Genomic DNA, 10,793 nt, shown 5'->3' with positions numbered 1-10,793 from the left:
ATTACATTAGCTTACATATGGAGACCAAATTTTTCAAGATAGATTCCAACATTACTAGTTAACCCTATCTCAAAATATTGATTTTGGTTAGAAACCATATCTTCAAATGTGATAGACAATATGATTAAAAACAACATTCAATTGTGATAAGCTAATGTAATGTGTGAGCGCCACTTATCTTTCAAGGACAGTGTCAAAGCCGCCATCCGACTCTGTTTACCTCAATTCAGGCGTGATCCTCAAAAAGGAATAGGCGAGCGAGCAACCTGTGTACCTCAAACACATTTGCAGTATAATCCTACCGGCTTACCCGGATTACCTGACAATGTTTTGTAGTATATCAGATCCTGCGAAATGCCTATCAATATATTATATTTTGCAAAATACTTAACAACACCTCATTAAAGTATGCTTATCTTCATCACAAAGGTCCAATCAATTTTACCATGCATATTATATTACTATGATTATCTATTCCTCCAATACATTGGGAATCATATAACTCTTCGATTTAACGTGAAATTTGGGTAGGCTATGTTTAAGGCAAATTCAATCGTTAAAATAAGGGCCCTTGACTAAGAGATTAGATTCAGCACACTGAGATGAATCGACTTCCGACATTAAGCTCTAAGTAATCATAAATATTAGAACCAAATAGAATGGAATTGAGAAACTTATCCGCATATAAGCTACTTCCACCAACGGTATTATCAAGCAGAACTCTGCATCACATCATGTTGCCGAAAGAACCAGAAGGATGTGTGACTGAGTCGAGAATCTTCGGATTCGCTTCAACTTGGTTGTCTATTCCTCCGTCTCCGAAAAGGTACCAGTGTTGACAAATAACACTCACCGTGTGAGCTCTTTACAAAACAAGACCATTCTTTGGATAGTCGCAAAAACCTAGCAAGGGATGACACATGAGATGCAATGCGAACCAAGCACGTAGTCGACACTCTCAATGTCTGACTGACATTGATGTTGGCGAGTTTGTTCCTCTAAATGTTGTATAAGTGGAGTTGGCAGAGTTCTATTGTAAGTGTCACCAAAACTATGGAGTTGGTGGGGTTACGGTTCTACCGTGTATCTTTTCAAGCCACGAGGGTGAAATAGGTATGGAAGGTCTTAGAAACCTAGAGTCGTCACCACCATTGTTAACAACTCCCTCATTAGAGATTCTAGGTGTGTGGCAAGGATAGTTTTGTCGGGCCCCGTGGTGGGTGTCAAATGATTTTGTTAAAAATATCATTTGGTTAACCCCCACGAAGCTGGTCAGGTGGGATCACAGTAGTTAAGTGATTTTGGTGTTTTTAGGGGAAGCAAGGAGGGGCAACCATTGTTGGGTTGTCAAGGTATTTTTTGTGTCTCTCTCTATCGTTTGGTCTCAATGACCTATTTATATTGTAAGCCTTGTCCTCACGGATAATGAAGAGACGTGGTTTTAATAGGTTTTAGTAACTAATAATAATTTGTAACAGATTCAATCATTAACCATTATGTAATGGATTTGGCAAAATCATAACGATTCCAACTTGAACGATAATGAATTGAAATCGGGATGTATACGGTGCTCGTTGTCTGAACTAGAATGACTTCATCTCCCCACCTTTCACTTGATAGTATTAAAATTGACCGGTGTAATAAAATATTGGTAAATCAAAATAGTATTGCTAATATTTTTCTTGTTTATGTTAAAAATAAGATAGAGTAATTGGTGTTTTTTATTTTAAATATTTAATTTTGTTATTATTTATTTTATTTTAGGTGGACATTGCAATTTCATAAAATTTAATTGGGTATCCAACTAATTATCATATTTTCTTTTTATATTTGTTTATTATTAAAAAAAATTAAATCTTAAATTAATTTTGTGGAGAGATTAGTTACTATGGTCAATGTAACTAATTTTACGATTTGAATTCATCACAAATAGAAGTTAAATTTCTTCAAACATTCAACATCTATAAAATAATAGATGTAAAAAATTATTTATTAATTGATTGTGAAAAATTATTTTACCATATTAGTGTCAATTCATTTCAACTAAAATTATTAATTACCATAAATTTAAAAATATAAAAATTTATCTTTATTTTATAAATACTCATTTGAATTAGATAAAAATAATAAAAAAAATTATTTTATTATTATTAAAATAAAATCAGAATGACATAATATTTTATACTATTAAAGCGCGAATTCAACTCCGCAATTCTCAATTTTTTTTTTATATTTAACTCTTAAGATACCTTTGTTCCTGTCTGTTGAATTTATGGATCCATATCATCATTTGCATTATGGGGATGTAGGAACAAAAATGATCGATTCATATTGCAACCATTTCTCTTGATACTTTGAAATGGCAGGTAACTTTCTTTTTCATACTCTACCATTTGCCCTTTTTTTCGTCTTATGGTCTTAACGATAGTAATAGTAGAAATCACTTTTCTATAGTTTTGTTCATTTGTGTCCAACACCAATAAACGTATCAACAAAAACAAACACATTCAATGTTGATATTTTCCTTTCACAAACATTTATTAACCGACACTTAAATTATGAAAGTATCATTCACAAATCTTAACACTTAATTTTAATCTTAACACTTGAATGAATTATTTCTTTTATCATTCACAAATCTTAACATTTAATTTCAATCATGATGGACATGTTTCGAGTTCAATCAATTTCTGCTAATGTTGCGACGAAGAATTAAATGTTAATCTTTATTTCTAAGAATCCAATTAAACTCGATAAACATGCCATTTAAGCCACTAAACAATAACCGTTGATTGAAGAATAACCGGTCAGATTTTTACTCATTTCCAAATCCATTTTCTATTCATCTCTATATATACCTCACTACGTATACACCTGTTTTCAAAACAATGTCTCATCAAAACATGAACAGTTCAAGAATTCAAAATTCCTATGTAATATACACCTTTTTTTGTTAAGGTTTCTTCAGGTTATTGTCATTATTATATATATTCACTTATGATTGTTTTGTGCAGGTTTTTGGTGTGATTTCTATAGTTCTGATATTGGTATCAGTAGTGGAATGCGGAACACCAAGTAGTGAACTGAACGATTTTGATTATCCTGCAATCAATTGCAGAAAACACAGTGCAGTTTTGACAGATTTTGGCGGTGTTGGTGATGGAAAAACCTCTAACACAAAGGCTTTTAATTCAGCAATAACTAACCTAAGCCAATATTCAAAAGATGGTGGTGCGCAACTTATTGTTCCACCAGGTAAATGGTTAACTGGAAGCTTCAACCTCACAAGCCATTTCACACTTTTTCTCCAAAAAGATGCTGTCATTCTTGGATCTCAGGTATATATATCTATGATGATTTTTATTTTGCATCATTTGAAAATTTCATAATCAATTAAATGGTTATTTACATGACACAGGATGAATCAGAATGGCCTCAACTTCCTGTTTTACCATCTTATGGAAGAGGTAGAGATGCACCTGATGGAAGGTTTAGCAGTCTCATATTTGGAACAAATCTCACTGATGTGGTAATTACTGGTAACAATGGAACAATTGATGGACAAGGATCATATTGGTGGAGCAAGTTCAAGAATGATCAACTGAAACTCACTAGACCATACATGATTGAACTCATGTACTCTAATCAAATCCAAATATCTAATCTCACTTTGGTTAATTCCCCATCTTGGTTTGTCCATCCAATTTATAGCAGGTTAGATAAATGCACCATTTTCATTTATTCTCAACACTAATACATTCTGTTTTTCTCTTTTGAATTTTACTGATGAAGCTTTATTTTTTCAGTGACATAATTATAAATGGACTTACCATTCTTGCACCTGTTGGCTCTCCAAACACAGATGGCATAGACCCTGGTATGCTTTATTTTGTTAAATTATCATCAGAGTTGTGTCCGTGTCTGTATCTGTGTTTCTTAACTTTTATTTTTCCTTTTCAACAGATTCATGTACAAATGTTAGGATTGAAGACAACTACATTGTCTCTGGTGATGATTGCATTGCCATAAAAAGTGGATGGGATCAGTACGGAATCAAATTTGGAAAGCCGTCTCAACAAATAGTCATAAGAAGGCTAACATGTATATCGCCTGATAGTGCTACGGTTGCGTTAGGGAGTGAAATGTCAGGTGGAATCCAAGATGTCAGAATCGAAGACATAACCGCTATCACAACAGAATAAGCTATTAGAATCAAAACAGCTGTCGGTAGAGGCGGATTCGTGAAGGATATTTTTGTCAAAGGAATGAAGTTGGATACAATGAAATATGTGTTTTGGATGATAGGCTCTTATGGATCACATGCAGACAAAGGATATGACCCAAAAGCATTGCCTGAAATTAAAGGAATTAATTATAGAGATATTACTGCTAAGAATGTGACATTTGCTGCAAAACTTGAAGGAATTTCTAATGACCCTTTTACAGAAATATGTATTTCTAATGTGAGTATTGAAGTGAATGCAGTGAAGAAGAAGAAGCTTCCATGGAATTGTACAGATGTTGCTGGAGTTACAAGTAATGTGAGCCCTAAACCTTGTGAGTTACTGCCAGAGAAAGAGAAAGTGGACTGTCCTTTTCCAAGTGACAAATTGCCCATTGAGAGTGTTCAGTTCAAGACTTGTTCTTTCCAAAAGTAGTAACTTCTACTAATAATAATATGGATTTGAATTTCTATTTTTTATTTAAATATAATAATAAGAATGTATTTGAACTTAGTTATATCATATATTAGAGTATTATTATAGTATGGTACAAAAGTAATCCTTTTCAATAATATCTATGGGAATAGTAGATGTTTACATTAAAATGTAATTGAATTATCAAAGCAAACACTTCTTTGTTATTGTGAAGAGGTCAGACAGTGTAACAAGAGAATGCTCAACCTGTGGAAAAACATCTACCATACGACAGGCATGAAATCGCAATGCAGGAATACACTACGAGAATAGTGGCGATTTTAGACATGATTTCTCCACGAATTTTGAGTCATGGAAAAACACATTTTCCATAAAATAGTCCTCGGAAAATATTTGGTGATAATATGTTAGATTATAAATTTGTTTTTGATTCATTAGACCTATAATATAATTGGCTCATTTTGGTTTAGTGCTAGAGAAAGATATAGAGATGTGAAGAAATTTATTAATAGAGACAATAATGATAATGATAAATATATGTAGTAGAGTGAAGCGCGTAAAACTCCTTCTCTCGTGAAATATCATGAATAATCTATCGATATAGGTAAAATTCTATCTATCCTATAAATAGAGAGAACTTATTATTTGTAAACTAAACTAGTAAAAACTAGTAACAAAAGTAGAAGCATGGAAACGAGATTGTAAAACATCCTCTTAATAGAAGTTATCATTCTCTTAAATAGTTTCTCCTTTCAATTCCTTGTAAAACCTCAATATATCCTTTTCCTTTTCTAACATAATGAAAATGAGATTTAGAAAATCTTAAATGCGACATCGGCTAAGGAGGCATGGGAGAAGCTCCAAACATCTTGCCAAGGTGAAAACAAAGTAAAGAGGGTGCATCTTCAAATTCGAAGAGGTGAGTTTGAATCCATGTATTTGAAAGAGTTAGAGTCTATTTTCGAATATTTTTCAAGAATTATTACTATTTATAATCAATTAAAATGAAATGTTGAAAATTAGTAGATGTGAGAATTCTGTAGAAAATACTTTGCTCATTAGACCTCGAATTCGAATATAATATTGTGACAATCGAGGAAACAAAAAATTTAAAGACTATGATAATAAAGTAACTTCAAGGATCATTACTGACTTACGAGGAGAAACAAAAGAAGAAGAAAGAGATCACAGAAAAAAATATTCAAGATGCAACGAAAGGAGAATGAAGAAATTCAAAGACATGAGAGATGACAACAAAGTCGAGGTAGAGGTCAAAGTAGAGGACATTTTGGACGTGGTAATTATGGACAAGTTTCAATTTCACTAATGACAGTTAAGAGAGAGGAGAAAAATCAACAAGAGGGCGTAAAAGAGGATATATGTAAACACAAGGAATCATAATTATCAAAGTCAGTGCTACAATTGTGAGAAATTTGGTCATTACACTTTAAAATATAGATCTTTCAAGAATGCAGTGGACGAGAAGACAAACTATGTTGAAGGGAATGATGAAAAGTTTGAAACAAAGTTGCTAGCATATGAAAATAATGAAGGAAGCATAGAAAATCCATGGTATCTTGACGTTCAATACTACAAAATAGACCTTTCGTAACACCAATTTTATAACTGTCTTCTTGTTAACCGTTGTAATAGTTCTTTTTTGGGCACATTTTTTATGTTGGTATTTACGAAAGTACATTTCACCATGATCGTATGTACCAACCATAGTGAAAGGTACCTGCAGTGAAATGGTCAGAATCCCAACATCAACAATTTTCTATTTATTGTGACATAATGTGTTTGACCTTGTATATCATCATGGTTCTTATTGTTAACTATGGTGAAAGATGTTACTTATTTATTTATTTATAAGCGAAATTATCTCTCTTTTCAGTTCATTACAACTGTCTCTCTCAAAACAAAACCCTAACATCTCTTTCACTCGTCTCTCTCAAAACTAAACCCTAACATCTCTATCACTCGTCTCTCTCATATTGAAATCCCGATCTTATCCAGCCAACTCGTCTTCTTCGAATGTTTCCTTTCTTTTATCAAATCTTAGCAAATTGCTACTTTATAGGTTCGTCCTCACTATAGTTTATGTTTCAAAATCTGTTTATCTATTATTGTTTGTGTTTCATCATGTTTGAACTTTTTGCTTGTTTCATTATGTAGGTAGGGATGTTTGTTTCAATGACGAGGATAAAGCTAAAGTGAGTGTTGCAAATAGAAAAAATGGCTCACTTTTCATAACACTATGTTTTACCTCATCCACGAAATTGAGGTAAAAACACTTATTTATAGTAGTGAAAGATGTCAAAATTGTGATTTTGATAACATGACACAAGTGATAGTTCATCAACTGAAACTTATTTGTTTCATATTTTCCACTGTGAACTTCTACAACAACTGAACCTTTTATTAGAGCTAGCATTGTATGAATGTCACTCATTGACCATCGAGGGCAATACAATATAGGCCATTTTTCAGAGAAAGGCACAAATGATGTAACTTTTGCCCTAAAAAATTGTTAATCCCATTAGTGGAAGAGACATATATTCAAGCTCAAAGAGCTGCTTAGTATACATAAGCACGTTTTATATTGTGTGTTATTGTTAGTGATGTCAATCGAGGCACCGAGAACGTTAATAACTTTATCCATTTGGGTGACTATTTCTTATTTAAGATGATTCCCTTTTGAATTTGCAATTTTCTTGATCCGGTTCAGGGCAAAGGTTTTTTTACAGTCCTGTAGTTTTTTTTTGTAATTATCATTACAAATATCTCTTAACTAAGTAACAAAATCTTAATTAAATAACGATATTGGAATTAAATTTGTAATTTGAAGAATTCATATTTGATTCATTTCTATAAAAAAATGTTAAATTTATCAATATTTTTCATAATTATTTGTACATAATAAAATCTATTTAATGATAGTTATGCAATATGAACAATATATTTAAAATATGTAAATTCTTCCTCATTATTAACATAGTAGTTATTTTCAAATATTTATTTTAAGAAAAATGGTCAATAAAACTAAAAGATTTAATTTATTTAAATTTTTAATTTATTTATTAATAAATGATGTATTTAAAAATTTATTAATATTTACATTAATAAAAACATCACGCTTATGTACGGGTTCTAGTCTGATACTCGCATTTGTTGATATATATATAAATTGATGATAGAAAAGGAAAGATAAATATAGTTAAAAAATTAACATTAGAATGAAAAAAAGTATTAATTTTAGTGGTTCAGGTGTTTCCATGTGTAAGTGGTTTTCTCCCTTACTTACTTTGTTTACTAATATTCACACCATATGCACCCCTTCTCCTTAACGAGGCTCTGATACCATACTGGCCGGGAGCCTCACATATCATGAAACTCAGTCTCAACTGAATCGTCATCAAATAGTCAACCATAGGCATAACACAGACTATCAATTAAAATTGAAATTCCATAATAGTAAGGACCGTAGTATGGATCGAAGGTCAGATGTTTTCTGATACACAAGATCCTTAGTTGAGACAGGTGTAGAGCATACTTGCATCTATGTGGGGGATTATGATATGAATATAGTAACTGAAGCTTTCAGGGAGAAAGAAAGGATATTTAGAACATAGTTGTTCTTGAACACACAAAGAGTTTTTATTTGTGATTGCTTTATGAAAATAGTTTACAAGAGCCCTCCTTTTATAGGCAAGGAGGAACATAAAAGACAAAAGCAATACTATTACAAGCATGGCATTATAGAAATGCCTTTTCCAAAAGTCCGACACCCTTATCTCTAAAGCATACATAATGGAGTTACTTTTACACAAAAGACGAGAAAATACTATTCATAAGCATGCTAATGGCCCATAAGGGACACTTGTCACCTAGTCTTTGAAAATGGGTTCATGAGATGGGGACATGTTCTGATCGGATAAGTTTTCATCAGAAAAGCAATCTCCATAACGTGATGACTCATGTTGCCAGATGTCATTCATCATGTAAGTGTGATCCATCAATTTTCTATTAGCTTCTTCCACTTGTCCTTCTGAGAATTCAGCTTCCATTGGAGAATCCAGATTCTGTTGTATGGCTTGAGTTGAGCTTTCTCCAACTTCTGGTCTTCTGAATGTTCCATAACTTATACAAGTTATACTATCATCAAAGTTCTTTAGGTCATAAAGATTGATGCAGTTGACATATTCCATTAATTCCCTTGTGATTTTTAGACTGGGAGGATAATCATCAATTGTTTCCCATAAGTGAACATAACTCTTGCAATTAAGTAACTTTGTTTCGGGATCTGTCTGATAAGGCCTGTGTAGAAAGAAAACAGACTTGATCTTGTTAATAGCTTCTAAGGCTAATCTTCTCTCTTTGACCTCGTCTATGACTGGTTTTAATTGATTCCTCCACCATTGCAATGGAGAATACCATTCAAGAGTAGTCCAAATCAAGGACTTGTGATTTTTGGGATCCATCAGGTGTTGATACATGGCTTCAGTGGGAATAAGAACGGGCATGTAATATAATACTGTGGCACACCAGATATACCATAAATGGTTTTTTGTGAATTTGGCATTTGGGTTTATTAAAATTGGTAGGAGGAAAGGTGTGTCAGGGAAATAAGGAGTATGATCCGGGAGTTTATTCCTTATGATTTTTGTCATGTAATAGAAGAGATTGTTCCTGGCATATTGTTTGAGCTGAGATGGTGAAGAGGAGACTGTTATTCCTGGAGGGAGATTTCTGGTTGTGGATGCATGATCTGGTAGTGGTTTGACCATAAGAATCAAAGGGAAAGTGTGTTTGGCTGTGATAATCTGGATAGGTTTCATAGGTCGGGATAGTAGATCCGGAATCACATTTTGGGCCCCTTTGATGTGTTTTACCGAGAAATCATATCTGGAAAACCAATCTTTGAGGTGAAGGGTTTGAGGATTCGGTGGCATCTTATTTTTAAATTCAAGGATCTTGGGAAAAGATGAATTATCCATCTGTACTTCAAACTGGTAGCCTCTTAGATGGAAGTCAAACTTTTGAATTCCCATTTTTACGGCAAGAGCTTCTTTGTAAGTAGTGTGATAGTGTTTTTCAGCTTCTTTAAATTGGCCACTGGCATGACCACAGTAGTATCTTTTCCTTTCAAGTTCCTCTATCAAAACTGCTCCCCAATAGTGATCACTGGAATCAGTCTGCAGGATTCTTTTCCCATTTCCAGGGATCTTTAGGGCAGGTGGAGTTTGTGCGATCTTCTTCAAGGCTTTTACTGCTTCGGTTTGTATTGTTCCCCACGGTGGGGGGTTTTTCTTTAACATTTGTGATAGAGGGCTTGTGTATTTCGCCAGTCTTGGAAGGAAGTCTCTGATATAATTAATTATACCAAGAAATTGTTGGATTTGTTTGACAATGAGATTTTCATCAGGAAAGTTTAACAGTTCTTGGGCAATATGGGGTTGAGGTTGGTATTTCCCTTGGGAAAAATGCATCCCTAAAAAATCAATCTCTGTTTGGCCCAATTGACTTTTCCTTTCAGAGAGCATTATTCCATGTTGTTGGGTTATTTGAAGGAATCGGCCCAATAATTGTTTATGGGTCTTTTCATCTTTTGAGAACAATAGCACATCATCAATATAGATGAGGATGCTATTGAGAATGGGTTCAAAAATTCTTGTCATGGCCTTTTGAAAGAGTGACGGCGCAACTTTAAGCCCAAATGGTAACACAGTCCATTGGTACTGGGCATTCGGAATGCAAAATGTTGTTTTGTAACGATCCTCTGGATTGATACCCAATTGCCAAAATCCTGACTTAAGGTCGAACTTAGAATAGATTTGGGCATCTTTGATGAAAACATTTAAGGACGAGGCCTTTGGAATGGGAAATTTATCATCTTTGAGAAAATAATTTAGAGGTTTGTAATCAATTACTAGCCTCTTTTTCCCTCTTAACTTTTCAGATCTTTTCTCCACATAAAATGCTTGACAAACCCATTCTGATTTGGTGGGCTCTATCAGACCTTGCTTGAGCAGCTGGTGGCATTCCTCCCTTGCCAATGAATAATCTGATGGACTCATTCCTGAATGAGTGGCCTTGGTTGGATTAATATCTTCATTTAGCTTAAAAGGAAGTTGA

General features: G+C 33.4%; 1 pseudogene; it reads left to right on the top strand.

Annotated features, from left to right (window-relative positions):
- The first annotated feature begins 2,888 nt into the window (after positions 1–2,888).
- On the top strand, positions 2,889–4,658 carry LOC127096068 (probable polygalacturonase; annotated as a pseudogene).
- The last annotated feature ends 6,135 nt before the right edge of the window (positions 4,659–10,793 follow it).

The sequence above is a fragment of the Lathyrus oleraceus genome, chromosome 6, assembly GCF_024323335.1.
Source record: "Lathyrus oleraceus cultivar Zhongwan6 chromosome 6, CAAS_Psat_ZW6_1.0, whole genome shotgun sequence".
NCBI classification, from domain to species: Eukaryota; Viridiplantae; Streptophyta; class Magnoliopsida; order Fabales; family Fabaceae; genus Lathyrus; species Lathyrus oleraceus.
Note: the sequence above shows the minus strand (reverse complement) of the source record. Positions and strands in the feature narration are given on the sequence as shown.